The following is a 22,112-nucleotide window of genomic DNA, read 5'->3' as shown; positions in this document are numbered from 1 at the left end:
GTTTTCGTGTAGTTGTGCGCGAGTATACTTACCAGATGGCAAACCTGTGCTTTCTTGATACTGCTTTGCCGCTTACACAGTTTGTGACGCTTTGTGAACGAAATGCCGGCCCCCAATCATGCCCTCGTCAATCTCATCAAACCATAAATCCCCGTGCTCGTGCGAGAGAGACCTGAACATGTCGCCCCAGGCATACTGTTGAGGCCGTGTCGCGAATGTCGTTCCCTGGGCGCAGTGCAATGCTGGGCGATGACCGTATCGCATGCTGTATGTGGATGTATGTACTCCCCCGGCCCCGGGGCCCGTGGCCTCCCGTGTGGAGTCGGTGGCGTCCTCCGCCGAGGAGTGCCCGCAGTCTGTGGCGTCCTCCGTCGCTCTCAGCGCTCTGTACTGGCGCCGGTCGGCGCACCGACGACCGGACCGGTGATCATGCGACGCGTCCCCTGACTCCGTCAGCGGTGTAGTGACTGTCCCCTGACCCCGTCAGCGGTGCGGTGACTGTCCCCTGACCCCGTCAGCGGTGCAGTGACTGTCCCCTGACCCCGTCAGCGGTGCGGCGACTGACCCCTGACCCCGTCAGCGGTGCGGTGACTGTCCCCTGACCCCGTCAGCGGTGTAGTGACTGTCCCCTGACCCCGTCAGCGGTGCGGTGACTGTCCCCTGACCCCGTCAGCGGTGCGGTGACTGTCCCCTGGCCCCGTCAGCGGTGCGGTGACTGTCCCCTGGCCCCGTCAGCGGTGCGGTGACGGTCATGCGACCCGTCAGCGGTGCGGTGATGCGGTGACTGTCCCCTGACCCCGTCAGCGGTGTAGTGACTGTCCCCTGACCCCGTCAGCGGTGCGGTGACGGTCATGCGACCCGTCAGCGGTGCGGGGATGCGGTGACTGTCCCCTGACTCCGTCAGCGGTGTGGCTACTGCAGAGCCGGCCCGCGGTGTCCTCGGTCTGTTGGCTGCCTGTGTGTACAGGCCCATCGATCGGCCGAGGCTGATGGACATATCAGTGCATGTGGCAATACAGCGAGATATGTGATGAGTTGTGTGCCCTGCGGTGAGTGCGAGATCTGGGACGCGACGAAGGGCCTGGACCCGGCCACTCTCCCTGGCTCCACTCCGAACTCCGCCTGATCGTCCCGGCACGGCGGTTTGTGCTGGACATCGCAGCTTGCATGGCTCCGGCTGTTCCAGCGTGTAAATACGGCCCAGTGGTGACGGACCACCTGTACATGGACGTTCTCTTTAGCGTCCGTCTTGTACGTCTTGATTGGGATCTCGTATTATTACAGACTCTCGTCGTTCGACATGCCATCTGTTCCCTGTCCTTTTGATGCCGGGAGTCCCGGATCTATACTGGATCAATACGGAGTGTTTCCTTGGCACTGTTGCATAAGCCGCGAATCCCAAGGCAAGTGACGGCAGGAAAAATCTATTAGCAGGACGACCTGGTATGATTCTAGACTTAAATCCCGCACAGAGGGCGTCCGTCTAGGCTCTAAACCGCCGACCGGTGCTGGTCCTGAAGTCCGGAAAGTCGTCTCGGCCTGCAGCGTCGAGGCCGCATGCCAGCGAAATGTGACGCCAAACCATGTGACGCCACCTGAGACGCACCAGCCAGCGTCGATCACGGAGGAGGGGGGGGGGGGGGGTCGGATGGGGAGGGGCGAGCCTGAGCCACCGAGGAAACCACTGCCGACTGGTGACTAGTGTATGGCGAGGGGCGGACAGAGACACTGTCAGAAGTATTCGGGTTCAGAGAACCAGAGGTGCCTTCCCTGGTCGTTTGGCGCCCTCCCCGGGCTGCACCACGAGGGCGGCAGGGGTAGGCTCGGCTGTCTGGCCCGGTGCGAGCCGCCGCAGCGTCGGTTCGTGTTCCGCCGCCACCTGAGCTGCCCATGGCGGCGGCCGGGCCCCCGCCGCGCTGCCTCGCCGGCAGGGGCGCTGAGTCCGCTGTTGGGTTTGGTAACGCCCCGGGATCGACGCCAGCCGATGGGTCCGGCAGACTGCTGACTACTGAACCAGTAGCGCAGGCAGGGAGGGGGCACAAGGGGAACGTGCCTCCCTCTTAGGTTCTGATAGGCCCGAAGGACCCCTCGGAACCGGCGATCAAGGGCCCAATTTGATGTCCTGAAAGGCCGGCCCGAGGTCGTATTCAGTGACCCTGGTCCTTGCGTTAAGGACGGTTTCTGCGGTCAACTGCACGGGTAAGAAGGCTCCTCGCGTGAGGGGGCGGATCAATAAGATATGATGTTTCCCTCAAGGGGCTTTCGGATCGGCCAGGGGATGCCGCCCCGTGTCGCCAGAGTGACGGCCGGAAAACACCGCGGTGGGACGGCGCGCGCCGAGCGCGCAACAATGACCATCGTAAAATAATGTTTCTGAGTGTGTTTTTTTTTTAGTAATTTGAGCAGGTCAAAGATTGCACCGGGAAATTTTGTCTATAACTTTGAGGTCGTACTGGGGGCAGATTAACAGTTACAGCAACACGGAAATAGAGACTTTGCCTTATTCTTCCAGTTCCACCACCAAATTGCAGCACCACTTCGCGGTGCTGTGAAGACCAATACGCTGTTGTCATCGATCTAAAAACCACACAGGTGAGGTATGTCCCCGAAATATCGCTTGAAGTACGATTTGGTGTCCAACAGCCTTCGAGGGTATTTCTTTCAGATGCATCACCATGAAAGTCTTCATATGTAAGTCTTTCAGATGCATCATCATTTTCGTTCATCTGTTGGCCATGGCCTAATATTAGCTGCGGGGCCAACGCTGCGCAGCCTAAGGGACTGCCACGCTTGACGTCGAGTTTAGTGTTGCTACAATATGCGAGCGTGCATGCCCAAAATAACATTAATCAATTCTGACTGTATGTTGAACATGTCCAGACAAGCATGGCCTGGCTATGCTTGTACAATTTGTTGAAACATTTTGATCGTCAGTCTATATTCGCAGAATCTTTCTTATTTCTGCACAACCCAGATACAAATTCAAATAAATCTGAGTTCCATCCGTTTAAAAAGTCCACTGAACCAATGTGGAATGAAGAGTACATGCGATTTATTCCACGCAGTCATTGAACACTTCATTTCGTCCCTTAACTTATTGTAAACTTAATGCACAATTGATCTCACGATAGTGCCTGGGCTATATTCCAGTCATAAAAGGTAAAAATGTGCGATATATATGTATATAAAATATCCCGGAAAACATGTCGTCGATACCAAATAGGCCACATCTGGCGATTTCTTTGGGGGGGGGGGGCCTTTTACTGTCAGGGGCCCCTTTGTCAACCCTATGCCCCTCCCTGGCTGCGTCCCTGCACCGAATAGAGGTGAACTGGTGACGATGAGGCAGCTGGCAACTGGAGCTGACCACCACTGGGTCCTGCTCCAAGAGAAGCTTCGAATTAGTCAGTTGTCTCCTGTCATATTTTGTTGACTGCATGCCTGATGCAATTGGGAACACTTCCACAAGCGCGATACACATAAGTTGCATTGCTTTTTCCAACGGCCTCCAAGTCAGAGGCACGGGTATATGGACACATCAGAGATGGGTGTTTGGTGATAACGCAGATATGTGTACAATACGATTTATTCCACGATATATATATATATATATATATATATATATATATATATAGGCGATATATATGTCCGTCCCGGTGGCTCGGTTAGAGCGCCTGCAATCCGATCCACCCACCCGTGGCGGGATGGGTTCGAGTCGCTTTAGGGCGCTCGCTATTTGCTATTGGCAGGTATGGGCTGCGCCCGGTGGCAGCGGTCGCGCTAAAAAGGTCAGTTGACGTGAGAGGGTAGGACCGACTGTATCGAGCATTACGGCACGTAAAGCTTTCGCCACAAAATCCTGCCGTTGCCTGGAATCGCGAGATCGGATGGTGGGGGTCAGGACTCACACAGCAAGCACTGCTTAGCGCGGGAGCTGATCCCAGAAATCCATCCATTCAAAGGGTACGGACCAAATTTATAAATAAAAAAATGCAGTTTGCAAGATTCGCATTTTCTGGTCTTGTGCATCCATGTTCGGTTGCTAGTTTTCGTATTTAAATGTTTGCCAACTCCGATAAATCGTTCAACTATTCTCATATTCCGAATCCGAGTGATCGATATGAATGAGAACTCTGTGGTTGCAAATACCGTGTGGTAATTGCCGCTTGACGAAGGAAACACCAGTTATTTTCTGCACTGTCTTTGTCGGCAAAAATCTGAGCGCCTTTGGATTATCTTGGGACCAGGCGATGCGCGAGCTCCCGTGTAGCCGGCTGCTGGAATGACTGCTGGGAGTCCGGAAAGTGCCGGCCCAGCTCCGATGAGGTTGAGGTCGCTGGCCACTGGCGCTGGTGAGGCTGGCCACTGCGCCTCTGCTGTGGCCGTCTGCCATTCAGGCTGCCGTGAGATCAGACGCTGCGCTGGTCTGGACTGGTCTTCCCCATGACTGGTCCTGATCTGGTAATGCCGTAATACATGTCAGTGTAATTTCTTAGATGCCAATCACGAACCGTGGCGTAGATACGACAAGATATTATTTGAACCCTATCACTTCGGATCTTCTAGACCATGTTTTACAGTCATCGGCAATAATCGGAACCGTTAACAAAGGTTTGATAAAGATAACAGCTGCTGTTAGATTCCTGGTGAGAAAAAGAAAGCGCTTTGTGATCTCGGCTCCTGTCAAGAAATAATGGGTCAGATACATTGGGCGGCCTCAAATTTGGATCCATTTGCAAACCCACCGTGTAAAAGCATTTGCGCACAAAGAAAAACACAACTGGGGTGCCAAAGAAGGCGCAACAGTTCGAAACTTAAACAATAATGACCATCTTATAACGACGCTATCAAAACATAGATACGACAAAGTCACCGCGACTGAAACGCGTTTATCAAAGCGCTCAGGCGTCGGCCACTGCGCACATCGCGCCAGCGCCCGGGTGTCGGTTGGTGGGGGACCGACCCCTGGCACATGTCGGCGATGGCGGCTGCGGCGCGTGCTCAGATGGTCAAGGTCGGGTCATCTCAGGGTCGGGGGCAGGGAAACCTGCCGCGGGTACGGTGGAAGCAGGGGCCGTGAGAGGTATCACGGTCCGCTTTCATGGCGGGCCGCACGAAATGGGTCACGCTGATTCTGACGAGCATCCTTCAGCTCGCACTGCTCGCATTTGACCCGGTTCACTGCGATCTTATGACGACAAACTAGGTTTATGTTCACGCATGCCATTGTGGCTTGCTCTCATTATGTGGATAAATGTGCGCAGGATCGGACGGCAAAGCGGTGGGCCTGCTCCATGCGACTTTAAAGCATTGCTTCGAATGGCTTCTTGAAGGACGAAGACACCATCGCTCAGAGCCGGCAACTATATGTGACACTCCGTCATAGTTGTGCGGGAAACGGATGGGTTCAATGGGCGGGCGACCCTGCAAGGCCTTGAGCATGCGTTCAGAGCAGGTTTAGGGTGCCGGATTTTGCAGACCGCATAACTCAGGTGGAGAGAAACGCCAGTGCCATACGCCATTTTGCAACCGTGGAAACGGGGCTATGTTCGCCGGCTGGGAACACAATGGTAGAGGATCAAAGAGTGAACTATGGATGAGGTGTTTCGTAATAACACCGGCGTCATCTTGAATGGAGCTTCATCGTATCCCTCGCTCGAGTTTCGTCATGATCTGATTTGACGGCGCACACTGGCGCGCGCCGGCGTCTCTTCGCGTCTTCCGCCTGATGTAATGGTAGCCGCCCTCCTTGCCAGCCGGCAGCGGCCTCTCGGAGACACCTCGTGCCACCCCTCAGACGCCGGCACAGTCGAGGGCGCGGGCTGAATGGGCACCGTCTAGCGGGTTATCCGCGGTAATGAAAGAAAGCGAAGTTGATGGCGCCAGTTCCGGCTGGGGTGCCGCCCGCCCGTGAGGACCCTCACTTTCGCTGGCGCGCGGCTTCACGGCTCACCTCGACGCCTAAAGGCCAGCCAGAGGCCCGGTGTCACGTTGCATCGCGCATCGTGCGTCTCATTTGAGAGGGCTGCCGCAGCGTTGCTGCTTTCTGGCCGAGAATAAAGGCCGCTCGCCGGCCGGGGTGGGGAGAAAAGCTCTGCGTGGATATGGGTCGGTGGCCGCGATCGTGGAGATGACCTTCTGGGGCTGGAAAGCATGTCCTTCCCGAGGAGTGAGTGACGCTTCGATTAAGGCGAAACGAGGGTTTTTTTGTGCGGGACTCGTATTTTCATATCGCTAGTTGGGGCTATCTGTCTGGTCAAAGTAGTTATGACTTCGTATGTCACGTACAATATCGATGGGCAATATCAAAGCCGTTTGCACCAAAGGTAGTGCGGGGCAATTAACAGCATGCCAGCACATACTTTAACACAATGTTGACCACTAGATTTTAGGGCTCTGACCGTTCGGAAATGCCCGAGGTTATTTGTCATATCATCCTACCGGAACAGAGAAAGCGAGGGAGGAAGGACAACATAGAGAAAGACAGGAAGGAATGGAGGAAGGGGAATGGGAAGAATGGAATGAAGACGAGGGGAGATGGGTGAAGGAGGGGAGGAAGGAAGAGAGGAGTGAGATAAGAAAAAGGGAAAAGTGAGCACAAATGAAGAACGAATGAAGACGGAGAGAAAAAGAGAGTGTGAGAGTGAAAGAGAGAGAGAGAGAGCCGGGTGCGCGGGCCCAGCCATTGTGTTCCTTATCTGGACGCGGAGCATTGTGCACCGTATCTGCTCGCGACTGAGGATCCGATTACCGGCCGCTGGGTCCGCATCACGACCCACATAATGGCCCACACACGGGCGGCCAAGCGGCGCGCAGCCGTCGCTGCCGGCGGGCCCGGTAACGCGGTGACGCAGCCGGCCAGGGAAGACAGCTCGGCTGCTGCGATGGACAGGCTGATTAGTGAGGATAGACGGGCGGGACGGATAGAGCCGCAAAACACAGGAATCTTGTTGGGCCACTGATGTTTCCGATTTTCGGATGTGCCGGCCTGTGCTGGAGCGGAGTAGGGCATTCAGCTGCACTGGGTGAGTGACGGTTAATGCAGGCGCATTTCGTAACGTGACATGGCGTGACACGACGTGACGTGACGTACGTGACGTAGGGAAGTGACAGTTAATGACGGTTAATGCTAATGTAGGTGTGGTGGTAAGGTTTAGGCTGGGATACCAGCAACTGCAATTTGCATGTCTTTCCTCTTCGCGAATGACCATCAGTCTTATAATTCCGCTAATAAATTGACACATAAAATGTGTCAGGTACATGACACCTTACCGTCAAAGATGACTGTAACTCCTATATGCCGGTTGTAGACCATCTTCCCACGTACTGCTCAGCTACGTCCAACCACGATCGCTCACGGTTGCTCAATTCCACTTGAGGTAAGTGCATACTTCTAAAGCAGACAGCGTGAAAGCGTGCTTACATCAGTGTTACCATCGCCATTGTGTTACACGCGCGGAACAAACGCTCACCAGGGTGAGAACACAGGCGCCATTACACGACATCAAACACCAGACACCATCTCGCCGTGCGAGTCCCGTCAGCATCTGCCCCAGACTTACAACACGCGCCGTCCAATTGCCTCACTTCCGTCCGGCCATGTCTGGGAGCTTGTGTAACAGGTCACCGCGCGGCCGCGCCGGTGTGTCCTCATCCTCCCCCGCCGCCCGCTCAGCCGACGTCGGAAACGCGACGCGCCGCCGGCCATCTCGCCGCCGGCCGCGGCCAGCCGGAAGTGCCCCGGCGGCCGAGGCGGCCGGCCGTGCTGGGCGCAGCCATGCAGAGCCGGCCAGTTTCGCCGCCTCTCACGGGGTGTCGGTGAAACGGCGACCCGGCCGCCGACGGTCCGTTTGCATGATGCCCTCTGGACGGGAAGGGACGCGGAGGACGGCGGGCGCCGGCGGAGAAAGCCGGAAGTTCTGGTGTCATGTGACATGTGATGCAAGGTGTAGCATTGGAATGCAAGCTCGGTCGCTGACGCTGGCGAAGGTCACAGGTTAGGGAAGATGCTCACTGCTGTGCACGGTCTTGATTCACCGAAGGGTGTCGGCGAGGCCCGTCCTGTCGTGATGAGAGCCTGACGACGCTCAGAGGCAGGCGGTTGAGCCCTGCTTCGGGGGCGGGTCAGAAGCGTCCGCGGGGTTGAGCCCTTCCTCGGGGGCGGGTCAGAGGCGTCCGCGGGGTTGAGCCCTTCCTCGGGGGCGGGTCAGAGGCGTCCGCGGGGTTGAGCCCTGCCTCGGGGGCGGGTCAGGAGCGTCCGCGCGAAGCTGTCATCAACAGCCGACAGTGACTGAACATCCGACACGGATTGGGAGACGCACGGCACACGCCACCTTCTGCGTCACCACCTGTCGGCGATTGGTGTCACCTCCACCATTGTTCTTTAGTCATGCCGAGTATAGAGAACGTGACAACTGCACGCCACAAAAATTCCGGGCCACTCATTCCACGAGATTAGCAGCGTTTTGAAACAGGCTGGAACATGCGAAAGCCGCTGCCTTCTGAACCCCCAGAAATGGTGGCATGCTAGAGCTGTCGACGTCCAAGGACAATGGTGGGTGTGCCGATTGCGTGCCTGAAGCTGGGCGGGCTGACTCGTCGGTTCTTGGCTCTTCAATGCTGATGGGCGATGGCGCTTTCGCGGAGAGTTCCCGATATCGCGATGAAACGAGGCCGTCTGGGTCACGTGGGGACGGGACGTTCGGTGCAGGCCTGCCTCACACAGATCCAGGTTGGACTGCTCTGCTCTCCGTGGCGTCTGTTGTTCAGCGCTCTGACCGGCGCGTGTGGCAGTCCGGGGGCCGTCATTATCAGTCCGATCAGAACATCTGTTCCACATTAGATGTCCCGCTGCTATCGCTCTTGGAGCATGCTGATGACAGTGGCAATGGTAAAGGTGTTAGGAAGGCCAGTTTCAGTGTCAAAATGCTAGTATTAGGCTACCATCAATAAAAATCGGTGTAGCCAAGGCCACACCTGTCATACGGCAGTTCGGCCCATGGTAGTGTCGCGTTTGAGTTGACCGATTGTCTTATAATGCCCCTGATTCATAGAACATCAGTCATGGGCACTGAATTGCCTAGCAGTTAAAGGTTCTTTAGGAATTTGTCACCATGAACAAGAAGTTGCCGTAAACTGCCAGCCACCCAAGGCCTACAAAGGAACAGCAGCCATCCGTGAGAAGGTTTCTAGCTCATGAGCGCAGTAGTGAGCAGAAAAGCGTCTGGCAGCGCTGCAACAGCCGTTGTGCCCGCGCAGACAGCTGAACATCCCTCCTCTGGACGTATGTCAGGACAGCTGACGTGACCCGTTGAATGCGGCGCAGTCCGTGACCCGTGGCGGAGTTGATGTCGCCCGTGACTTGTCGGAGTGGATGCGTATCTTGCCATGGTTCAGAAAGTGTGTGGGCCGTGGCGTGCTGTATGGTGCACAGCCCGTGACCTGTTGGTGATGGTGTCGCCCGTCTCATTTGTCGGAGTGAGCGTGTGTCCTGACTTCCTCACGTGTCAAGAAGGGTGTGAACCTTGACCTGATCGTATGTGTGTGGGGCCAGGACCTGAAAGTCTGTGAGGCAATGGGCGTGGCGGGTCATGTTAAGTCGTGATGTGTAGGACTCGGAGCGGGTGTGAGTCACCTGGAAGAGTGGATATGTGTCGGAGTGGGTGTGGGCAACCAGTCGGAGTAGGTGGGGGTTGCCAGTCGGGATTTTCTGGGTCGTGACCTGTCGGACAGTGTGCGGGTGCTGAGGCTGACCCATCGCTATTGATCGAGTGAAGTAGTGTTTTTGCTATCCAACACCGCACCGCATCTCTGCAGCGCGGGATAATGCTGTTCACCGAAGCTCCAGCAGAGTTCTTTGACAGCCGTGTTTAACATTGCAATTTCACATTGAAACACAGCCATGCTGCTGCGTATCTTAATGCACAACCAAATTTGCAACTTTAAATCAAATGTACAACTTTGTAATTTCAAACTAAATAGACCAAATTTGTCATTTCATACTGCGTCGTAAAGAGCATGGCTAGACTCAGGCTGATAAAGACATATTCCTTTACCACCGATTTGCCTTTGCTCTGCTGAATGAGGTCATCTAGCTCTAGGCACAACGATATTCACACAGGGGTGTAGTTTCCTATTCAGTGGAGGGGGGGGGGGCTGGAGCCCCCCCCCCCTCCCCTTTCCAACTTGGGAAAAGAGTGGGACAAATCTGGGGAAAAAATTGTTTATTGGCATATTTAGGGGCTGGTGGGGGTAATCTTCCACTGTTCAGTCCTTTTCCCCAACTCGTTTTGTTAAACTACGTCCCTGTACTCATATGACAATGCCCGAGAATGAGATGCCTATGCGGCTTTGTAGGTGCGCCGCATCATAAAGCTGACATATAACTCCCTAAACCACGCAGCGAACGGTTTTTGAACGTCGTTTCTGGCAGGACCATGTAGTCTTGAATCACTTTAGAACATGTATGTCTGTTGTTCATTTGACTTGAAATGGGCAGCGAAACTTGGCACGCAGTGGGACAGCATCGTAAGACGTGCACATCGTACGTGTCCAAATGTGGGGTCGGACGACCTGTTTGTTTTGTGCGTCACTGAACTAAAGGCGCCGCCAGTGAGGTGTAGCGGGGCGACTAGTACCCCACCCACCTCGAAATGGAACTCATCAAATCCGAGGGCTTCCCGAAATCCCGAGGCGGGGGAAAGCAAAGCGGTAACTTGCCGGAGATTTTCTAGTCAGTACATTTCTTGCTTCCAACCCACATTTCCTCCTCCGCAACCTAAAGCCCCTGGCAACGTCACTGCACTGAACTCTAGAGGGACGGCACCTGATCCCGCTCACATCGGACTGAACCGGCCTTTGTAGCAGACAGACCACATCTCCGACCAATGACCTTTGACCGGTCGCGTGCTGCTTCAAAGCGTCGCACCGGGAATTGGCAGCTGCTACAATCCTGTCGCTTCCTCCTGCTCCATATGATTAAAGGCCAGTGCGGCACCGAGCTCGTGCTGAGCGCAAGCATGGCACTGAAAAACTGTCGAACGCCGTCATGTCAGGGTGGCTTTGTCCTGCCCATGCACGACTTTGAACTAGACAATCTAACGCCATTCTATTCAATGCAGCGTTGGCACAACCGTGGAACAAGCCTATCAAGTAGTCCATCACCACGCACATCTCCGAGAGCGAATGTCGGAAATGCGGACTGTGCTACATCACCGATAGTTTCAGGAAGATGTCACCAGGCGGCGTGCCGCGCCAGGTAAGCTGCTGTAGCTTGGCGTTGAAATGCTCCGGCATGAGCAATGATTGTGGCGCGTAGGAAAGTCGATTTACGAAATCTTTTGAACGCCCACGCGCCTTACTGTAAAACCATCTGCTGCATTGATTTGCCCTAGGTTGAAATACTTACGTATTTACAAACTTTGAAGTCAAACATTAGTGATAGGGGTTCTTACAAGTTTCAGACGAATAGGAGAGAGGGTGTTGAGTTGTACATTGTCCAAGCAGTTTCAGGACTATGTGCTTTTAAACTATACGTCGGATGACAGTTTCGAGTCACTCAGCTGATGCACATCAGCGCCCTCTATCTTTCAGTGCACTTCCGGCTCCATAACGTTGTGCACCTGGGTCGAGCGCGACAAATGTGCTTTTGTATAACGTTGAAAACTCTAGCGATAGGTGGAAATGTGTATTTCATAACTCACGGCATAATCGGCCATATCTGAATTTCATGCTGAGTGCTGGGAAACAACATGCGTCCCAAAAGGTGCAAAATATTTGACGTCTGGTAATTAGAGACTTCAGGGCGGCACAAACTTTCCTCCAAGATGTCGGATGGAACATGGTGTAACAGCTGTAATTTGATAACTCGCATTAGTGACGCCTTGCACCGATAACAAAATGGGGGGGGCAAATTGACCCCCATAAAGGTTTTTCCAGAATGGTTTCCGAATGGCGCGGCGCAGCGCCACCAACCTGTATGCAATTGAATAGCGGATCGTTTGGCATAAGACATTTAGATGCACCTTGTAAGGTCGCTGATCTATGGTAGAGTAAACTCAGGCCATGGTTTCAGCGAGGTCAATTTCTAGGGAATCGATAATCTGATGCAACAACGGAGTGTTAGACGTAGCCGTGCATCTCTTAGATGCTTTCTTAGGCAATACAAATGTTGAATGAGCAACTTACGTTGGACCTAAGGTCAGGTGTAAAGGTCGGACCAAGGTTAAAACCAACCTGCTTTGTTGCTTTTGGGCTTGCTGTATGAGATAATTTCTGGTGCACATTTCGGATTTATTGATAGCAGGAACCGCATTATACATCTTCCATGGACTTCTTAGAGGTCAGCATAGTTCATTGACCTGAAATGACCCAGGTCAGCTTTTTTATGAAACATACTGCCTGGCGTTGTCTTTGTCGCTTATTCAAATGCAAAACCCAGAGCAGTCTTGTATAATTTTGGTCACCATGACCTTCAAAAGATCAAACAAGGTCACTGACCTTAGCTGCGCATGTGACCTCTTGCTTAGAAACAGCTATCTAGGTTCTGGGGGCACTTTGGAGACCAACCTGGAATTTGACCTTGTTTGACGTTATTTGATCCAAATGTCATGACCTAGGAACCTCAAACTTTGATCTAACAAGTTCACGTACAGATCAACACACCCTGTAAATTTGGTGTCTCCAGCTCTCTTAGTTCCCGAGATCTCAGGACGGTCAAAATTACCACCCCCCACACCAGAGGGAAGGGCATCTAGCCGTCCACCCGGGCGCGTGTTAACTGTCAGTTCTTGACTGACATGATTCCCATGATTTAGCGTAGCGTTATCCAGAAAAAAAGTCGGCATTTACAGTGCCTATGTATGCCCATAATTCGTACATGTGAGCAGCCAAAACAGAGGAGACAGTAAATTCAAAACAATCATTGACTGATAAAGCATGTAAATATGTCATATAGCAATAGCAACGAATAACGAAATACCACAGACAAACGTATCTTGTCTACGTACCATAACATATTCAACTTGCTTGCGATGAGGGGCGGATCTAGCCTGGAGTTTTTTTGCGGGGGTAGGGGCAACCGTTTGTCTCCAGCTGGCTGGTGTGGGATCCGAGGTCCAGTGCATGATGCCTCTTGCGAGTACCTAGTAGGGACACCATTCAAAACCGAAAAAGCACCGAAATGCTTTTGAATCTTAAACAGAAGTTAGAACAGTTAAAACAGTTCAGGTTAAAACAGACGGTAAGTAGACGAAACTTTTATGAAGTTCTGGGAATGTTTTGGGGGGCCAAAACATACTCTCAGAGGTTTTGGGGGGCCATGACCCCGTGCCCCCCCCCTCCGGGATCCGCCTATGCTTGCGATGCAAACTGCTCCAGCCCCCGCCCCCCCCCCCCCGCCCAGAAAAAAACAGCACGTACAATTTCTCCCAACATATGATACAATTTTCCCCCAGGATGGGCATGTTGCATCATTTGAGAGGAATTCAATCATGAGTCATTTTGCCGAAAACAAAGGCATGCTCTAAAAAAACTACCAGTACATATATAGCGGAAGGCTATAGCTGTCTGCGGACATAGAATCTCAGTCCTTTCCTGAGTAGCTATGGTGTGGGGAGCTCAGAGTAAAAGGAAAACATGATGCAACTTTCCTAACTTGCTCCCAAATGCGTATTTGCTGCGTATGAAAACGCGTAATACGATTAGATGTAAGTAGAGCGCACTCTCGGTCGTTAAAAGGAATGCTTTATATTTGAATATATTGGGGCAAGCATCACATATGATGAAACAAACTCACTTATAAACACTGGTATGCTTTTGGGTAGAAAAACTGCTCTTGGCAACACAATTTCTCTGTTTAGAAAATCTGGTTCTCGATACACCGTGGTTTGGTTGCGTCATCGTACCCCGCGCAGCACTGACTGAGAGCCAGTTGACCGCCGTTATATCTGGGAGTCGTGCTCACAAAGCCAGATGTGACCGACCCGACCATTTTACCTTTTCGGCCTTGATCGCCAAACAGCTTATGGAATGGCATTATTTGCATGACGTTATTATGACGTCTTGGGTGTTAAGGTAATCTTGAAATACTCTCCCCGAAATACCCTCCCCATTTTCGCGGGCATGTAGCTTAGGAACCAGAGGGGTTCATGTCTGCGAAGAAGGGCAGGCCTGTGAACTGCTTATAGAGGTCTTCAAGATTACGATTTCAATTCAAAATCCCATAGAACTATGGAACACTTCGTTTAACATGCGCTGGGGTGGAGTGCAGGTCAAATTGACCCCCCAACGGTTTTTCCGGGATGGTTTCCGAGCGGCACGGCGTATTCACGCCAAATTTTTCATAGCTGTAGACAATTAAATAGCGGATCGTCTGGCATCACAAATTTATATGTATCTTGTAAGGTCGCTGACCTATAGAAGGTCAAGCTTGGACCATGGTTTCAACGAAGGCAATCTCTAGGGAATCGTTCAACAACGGAGTGTTAGACGAAACCTATATCTCAGAAATACTTTCTTAGACAACACAACAATGGAATTAAGAAAAAGCATTGGTCTGGGGTTAGGTTTGAAGGTTAGACCAAGGTCAAAACCAACCTGTTTCATTGCTCTCAGGCTTGCTGTATAGGCTGATTTCTGGCGCGCATTTCGAATGTATTGATAGCAGAAACCGTATTATAACCTTCCATGGACTTTTAAAAGTCAGAATAGGTTATTGACGTAGAATGACCCCGGTCAGCATTTTGTTTTAGGAACATCTTGCCTAGCGTAATCTTTTTCGCTTATCCAAATATAAAACTCAAAGCAGTTTTATATAATTTTGGTCACCATGACCTTGAAAAGGTCAAAAGAGGTCACTGGCCTTAACTGAGCGTGTGACGTTTTGTCTAGAACATTTGCCCTAGGTTCTAGGGGCCCTTTGGAAGCCAATCTGGAATTTGACCTTGTTTTACCTTATTTGACCCGATAGTCATGACCTAAGAACCTCAAGCTTTGACCTAAGAGATTTCATGTACAGGTCAACACACCCTATGAATTTGGTGTGTCTAACTCTCTTAGTTCCCGAGATCTCAGGGGGTTCAAATTGACCCCTCATCACCTGAGCGAAGGGTATCCAGATGGCCACCCGGGCGCGTGGTAAGTGACAGCGCACAGCGCCAACTATAACCGTGCCGCAATGACACAGCTGTTGTTTTGAAATAATTTTCTATTCACGCAAAAACGCTTTGATACTGATCACGTTTTCCATGACCTTAACGCGATTGACTCTAAAGTACTGACTGAATGATTTTCTTCCGACTTCAAACCACTGCGCCTTTTATTTTTTGATTGTCTGTGATCGGCTGCATAGTATGGTATTACACCAGCTTGCCATACACTCACCAGAGCAATACGTATGCGCTGAACATGCGTCCCCCTTCGATCACAAACTTTAGCATATGTACTAAACTATGATGAGTATGTGCACGCACTTACGTGCTCTCTTACCCGAACATCACACTGCACGGAGCAAAGACGGACTGCTTAGAGACCCCGTTTGATTAATGACCACGGCTAGCACTTAAAAGCCAACAAGAAATGACACCAGTTTGTGAGCATGTTGGTGTTGCTGTTCTGTGCATGAAACTACAGCGAATTAGTAAAACAAAATTGTCTTCGTTACCAGTTAACTAACGCAACTCATTAAATCCCACAACCGCCACGCAACATCACTTTTTGTTGGCACTGTGAGATTTGAGCACTAACGTGCTACTTATCACTTTGAACAATAATTCTGCGCTCTTGGAAGCCGATTCCTCCCACCAGACTTTATTTTATGTGAACTGCCGCAACCCTCCCCAATTTGCCAACGAACAGCTTAATGCTGACTAAGAAAAAAAACCGTGGTAATGTGCCCGCACTATCGAATATGGATCAAAATGCACGCAATATTTTCTTTTACTCCTAATGCATCCATACCACATTTTAGCTCTATATGAAGTAATGGGCACTGTAGGGCGAGGATGGGATGCGTGTATTCTTTTTAAAAGAACAATGCGCGGCTACCCTTTATTCTCATCAGCGGCACTGTGGAATGCATTGGTCCTATTCTGCACGACATGTCTGCATGTCTGAGGCATTGTCACCATCCTGTTCGGGCCGAGTAACTGGCACCTGTCACATCCCTGGCCTGACAGTGCGTGAAACAGAATGAGCCAATGCGAAGCACTTGACCCTCTTACGCATCTTTTGTCGATTGATTGGGCCCATCGAGTGACCACGCTGACCCGCTGACCCCAGACCTCGAGGTCACACCGATTAGAGTGGCCCCAGTGGATGCCCCGATAGCTACAACAAGCCACTTAAGTCGGTTACCTAGCCACGTCCCGTGTTATGCATACAACTGCTTCTGACGACATGAATTGGTCGTTCTCAGTTTTGTTTTGCGTTCAGTTATAATATTGTCACTTTGTGTCATTTCCTTGATAACTGAGGACATCTGACTTATTCAAATACCACTATTTCACAATACTCTATCGCGTATGTAGAGACGGTACAGTTCACGACCATACGTGCTGCAATAGCTTCATTGAGATGTCATTGACAGTCAAACTAAGGGATAGGTATAGGTGTCCCTAACCAAATTATTATATCACTAGTCGTCAAGCTGTAGTGCACGGATGAGAATTCATGCCCTCCGTCTTATCGGTCGTCAAAAGATGATTAGATGATGAGCATCAAAACCCAGGTGATGAATATCAATTACCAACGTAACATATAGTCTACGTATAGCATTGCCTTCCCGGGTACATCCCGAACACAGCTAGCTGAGAGCGAGCGCTGGACACGGAAGTCCCCCATCAGGCCCTGATGTCACCTGACTGACATCTGACGCCGTGTGAGGGACAGATCGCCCTGAAGCGTGTGGCACTGACGGCATTGACCTCATGCTCCATGTTCATCCCTGTCGAACGGATGCCGGGGTACGGTCTGCTTATGGTAAGGCTATTAGACGAGGAGACCGCGACGAAGAGGAACACTATGACCGTACATTTGGCCGTTTGCAGATGTGGGCCACCAATCAGAGTAAAATCCCTTGTGCGGCACAGGCCAAAACGCGACGGGAGGTCCGCCACAAAAGACGAGTTTGCGGCTACGTGCGTCGGCTCCTGAGGTCCATAAGTGATCTACGGTGGGATGCCTTTACTCCGCCGCGCTCGTTAGGTTTTCCGTAACAGATAGTACTGAATCAATTGTTGCACACCTCTTCGGTATTCGAAAGCGGAACTGAACGTGTCTATTATTTTGGTTAGTTTGGTACTCTCCCGTTCCGTTCAGCTACGCTCAGTACTGTTGTTAGCGCTGTACGAATACGCCCAAACACATTTGCTTCAACCGGATATCCATGCATGCTTTCTAGTTGGCGTCGTTCTCAAAACAGTCGGATAATGCACATTGAAACCTCCGTTGGGTTGGTTTTGCAGACTTAAAACGCTTTGGAAAAACACCTCCCAATTTGTCGCCTAGTTTTTGTATCATCGTCTCCGCATTCTGGCCTGTTTTTATTCGCCCACATCCGGTCCGGTAAGGCACCAGTTGGTTCGGCCCTAAACTGATGACTGCAGTCGTTCTTCCATATGACGTTGGAACATGTTGGGACATTTCTGCCTAGCACATCCCCTTCGGATAGCGGATATAGTCCCCGTTCGTAAGACACCCGGGAAATTGTTCAACGGCAAATCGTTCACTACTTACTTTCGGGTCGATACGATTTCACTGAAATTGTGATGCGGCGAATGGAACCACGAAGCGTGACTTCCCAAATCAGCTACGCCACTGACTCTTGCTCACAACAGAAAGGGATTTTTTGTTGATGTGTTTCTAAATGCCCGTGACGCGTTTTTCTCATGACGCCCTGCTCATTGTGCATTGTACTCAGCGCCTGCTGCCCTTTGCGCTCACTAGCGTCCAGCCTGACCCGTCGGCGAATTGCAAAACGAGCTCGTAACCGGCGTTGCGATGGTTGCGCGGGCCCATTGGTTCCGCGTGGCTCGGTCGGCCGCGGTTACGACAGCGTGGCAGCAGAGCAGCACGCGCTAGTCTGCGGTAGTGCCGGGCCGTGATCCGGGCCGCGGTCAGGGCGACGCCCTAACCCGCTACCTCGTCACAGCATTGTGACATAGCAGGTAATCGGTTAGTAATAGCACTGCAAAATGGAATACCCAGATATGTTGCAAAGTGCAGGGGCAATGCAATGCATTGCAAATGCTTGGTTCGGGTTAAAGCTCCATGACTTGAACTAATGATGGGCGTTAAAACTCTGTGGTTCTGTCCGTAATCTGTATCATGTCTGCAATTATCATGTCTGTAAGAATCAAGTCTCTAATTATATCCTGAAGACTGGGTGGAAAGAGGACATTTTTCAACGTGCTTCTTACCCGTTCACTCCCGATGCATCAGTGTGCACCGGCAGTGACCGGGCATATGGATAGTGCTGCCTATAGGTCGTCATATAAGTGGTTGCCAGATTTAGGCTCAGTTGTTTACCGAACGCTTTAGCGTAGCAGGTTATTTTTACCCGCTAATATTTCTCGGGATCGTACACATAAAAAGAAGAGGCGTGCTAAACCACAATCGCGCCCAATCCATTCCTGTTCCTTATTGAATGGTTCTTCTAATGGAGCTTGCAGGGTAATGACGGAATCGATCGCTCCTTGATATGCTTCACCCTCGGGTATGCTCTTAAGCAGACACCTCAATTAGTGTAGCGTGCAAGTGAACTGATCAGCCTGGTGCAAAATATCTAAGCATGGATCTGCAGCGATGAGCGCAAGCCAAAATGCACACCCAACTGAGACACGAGCACACACTGCGCTCGCCGCCGCCGTGGGAGCCGCTGTCACCCCGCGAACCACGGCCCACCGGCACCGGTCACGACTGCCAGCACCTGTGACGTCACAGCCCGACCGGGCGGCCACCTAGCGGGCCATCGGCGCGCTGTCGGCGCTGACCCACTGGCGCCGGAGAGGCCGCGGTGCGGGCGGCGTGACCTTGTGACCGGCCAGCCGGGGAGGCGGTGGGACTGCAGACCGGGCGCGGCCGCGGGTCACCGGCCGGCGGCCGCGGGTCACCGACCGGCCGCCGCCCTGCGCCGCGCTCGGCCGGGGCTCCTCTGGGCAGCCTTCGCGGCCGGTCCCGTCAGCTCGCCGCGTGGCCTGTCCGCTCAGTGACACGCTCAGCCGGCCATCAGCTGGCAGTGGTTTGCACGGCATGCCTCGGGGCGAGTGCCACGCGCGGTCCAGTTCATGGATAGACGCAGCACATTTTCCAAACATCACTGTTGTTATGGCGCAAAAGTCATGATTTATACTATATTTTTACATGGCAACTTGTGGAGAAAGGAGAAACAGAAAAACTCATCAATTGAGACCGCTGGCCTGACTCAGCTCCGGGCCCGCGTCGGTGCGTGGAGCGGCAAGATCGGGGCAGATCGGTGCCGTCGTCGGCCGACGACGGCAGCCGAGTGTCACACTCTCTCGCCTGTGCGCCGGCCGGGCGGGCCATCCGCGCGTGACCGGCGCGGCGCTATCGAACGAGGCCGGCCGGGCGGCGCGCCGGCCGGCGCCGCTCCTGGTGGACGTGCGCTAGCCCACATGCGTCGCCATGCGTGCAATCGGCCGGCCAGGCGGCGGCGGCGAGCCCGTCGGCAGCCACGGTGATAGCGCACAGGCGGGGCGTCGGACGACGGCACCGGCGCGCTCGCGGACGCCGCCGCGGCGGAGTCGAGCCCGGCGTCGCGTCCGGCGCCGCGGCGGGGTCGAGCCCGGCGTCGCGTCCGGCGCCGCGCGCCGTGACCCGAATGCCACCGGCCCGGCCAGTCTCGGGGCGTTCTCGGAGACCAGTCTCTGGGTGTTCTCGGAGGTTTTCTCCGGCCGCGATTTGAGCGGACGGAGTGCATGCCGCGGTGTGTACCCCGTCCACGTTTCACTTAACAGACCGGTGCACCGGCCTGGGAAGCCAAGGCAGGATTTCCACTTGGCCCGCGAACGGCGATGATCGGGGCCCCTGGAACGGGTACGGACTGCCTGAACTTGATCGACGCTCTGTACGCTGTTGCTGCAGCGGCAGAGGGGACATCGCAATGTATTAAGAAAGTGCATAATAAATTCCGCTAATCGCTTCAATCCCGGACACTGGGTCACGCGGCGACTGCTGAGGATAACTCATTACCATTACGCTGTGGAGCTATGATGGCTGTGTTTTGATGCTAATCACCGTTGATGATGGCGTTGTGGTGGACCATCCGCTCGCCGGTTACACACACGCCACGGTGTAAAGAATGTGGTGCAATACGCGGTTAATACATGCGTTCAGTGTTTGCGGTGATTTGAGGTCGGCTGCGGTCCAGGGGCGGCCTTGCCACAGCATTGTGCGGCACGTAAAACACTCCGCAGCCCCGTGTGACGAAAGGATGGAGGCAAAATTATCATTTGAATCGGACAGCACTGCTTGGGTGGTGGGTTCAGGATAAATGCAACGAGCTTTGTTTGGCAGGAAACCTGAATCCAAAGCTACCCACGCATGCCATTCAAAACACAATTTGAAAAAGGCAATGGTCCTCACAAGGCGAACGACATTCCCGTTTAAAACGATTCTTGTTTTATTCTGGAATTGTAATTTCCTCACGTCTACACTGTACCCCCTGTTTTACGGAGTTGTGAATTGTCCCCCAAGCTTCAGCCAAACCCGATAAAGTGTTCCACGTTCAGCAAGGAAATGCTATGCTTCTCATGAGATTTATCTGTGCCAATGAGATTTTTTTCCATCCTGATATGACGATCCTGTCTCATACACGAACAAAGGAAAATGCATTATCGCTTGTCATGAAATTTTTCGACGCAGAAGAAACACCCTGGGAGAAAGCTGATTCAGCACTAATCTGCGCTACCAAACGTATCGACTGGACAGCTTCACTGCGCCATCGCTGTGTCGCACTTCTTTTTGATCAACGTGACTGACGTTCCTGCTGTGCTGTAATGTCCTCTTCATGGCCAGCTCCAAAACCATGGTACCTGCTCTCTTCTGCCACTGACCTGACGCGGTGACCCAGCAGATGCTGCGCCATCATCCTCTCCCCCTGGCCCACTCCGATGCTCCTGCTGATGCTGCGGTGCTTCCTCAGATGACTGACTCGGTCCAATACCCCTCCCGATGCCGTGGCGCTTTCCGCGTCATGGGCCCCGTTCAATGTACCTCCTGACGCTGTAGTGTCCTCCTCCACTAGTGCACTGTTTGATGTTCTCACGCTGCTATGGCGTCCCCCCCCCCACAGTAATCATATCCAATGCTCCGCTGGAGTGTCCCCCTCTTCCATATGCTCTGTTCATTAGTCCCCCGATGTTGCCGAGTCCTCACACATCGTTACTGCTCGATCTTCCCCCCATGTTGCAGAGTCCTCATCCAGCGTTACTGTCCGCTGCTCCCCCGATGTTGCAGAGTCCTCTCACAGCGTTGCTGTCCGATGTTCCCCGATGTTGCAGAGTCTTCACTCAGCGTTACTGCTCGATCTTCCCCCGATGTTGCAGAGCCCTCACCCAGCGTTACTGTCCGATGCTCCTCCAATGTTACAGAGTGTACACCTGTCCGATGCTCCACCGATGTTGCAGAGTCCTCGCCTGGCGTCACTGTCCGATGTTCTCCGATGATGCAGAGTCCTCGCCCATCGTTACTACCCGATGTTCCTCGATGTTGCAGAGAGCTCGCTTAGCGTCACTGCCCGATGCTGTGGTGCCATCCTCTCCTGCTGATCCCATTTGATTCTCCTGTCGGTGCTGGAGTGTGCCTCGCATCCACTGTCCCTGTCTGATGCTCCTACAGATGCTGTGGAGTCTTATCCACCCACATTTCCCGTCTGATGCTCCTCCCGAAGCCGTAGCATCCTCCTTTAGCACTCGTCTTTTCCGGTGCTCCTCCCGATGCTGAATTGTTTTCCACACCTTCTGGCCCCGTCCTACGGCCCTCTCGATGTTGCAGCGCCTTCTTCGCTCGCTGGTTCTGCACGATATTTTTCCCCAACAAGTGTCAGTGTCCTCTTCTCCCACTGACCCTTTGTCTCATGTCCTCTCCATGCCTCC

Source organism: Pollicipes pollicipes, unplaced genomic scaffold (assembly GCF_011947565.3).
Source record: "Pollicipes pollicipes isolate AB1234 unplaced genomic scaffold, Ppol_2.1 Scaffold_7231;HRSCAF=8579_pilon_pilon_pilon, whole genome shotgun sequence".
NCBI classification, from domain to species: domain Eukaryota; kingdom Metazoa; phylum Arthropoda; class Thecostraca; order Pollicipedomorpha; family Pollicipedidae; genus Pollicipes; species Pollicipes pollicipes.
This window is presented reverse-complemented; position numbering follows the sequence as displayed.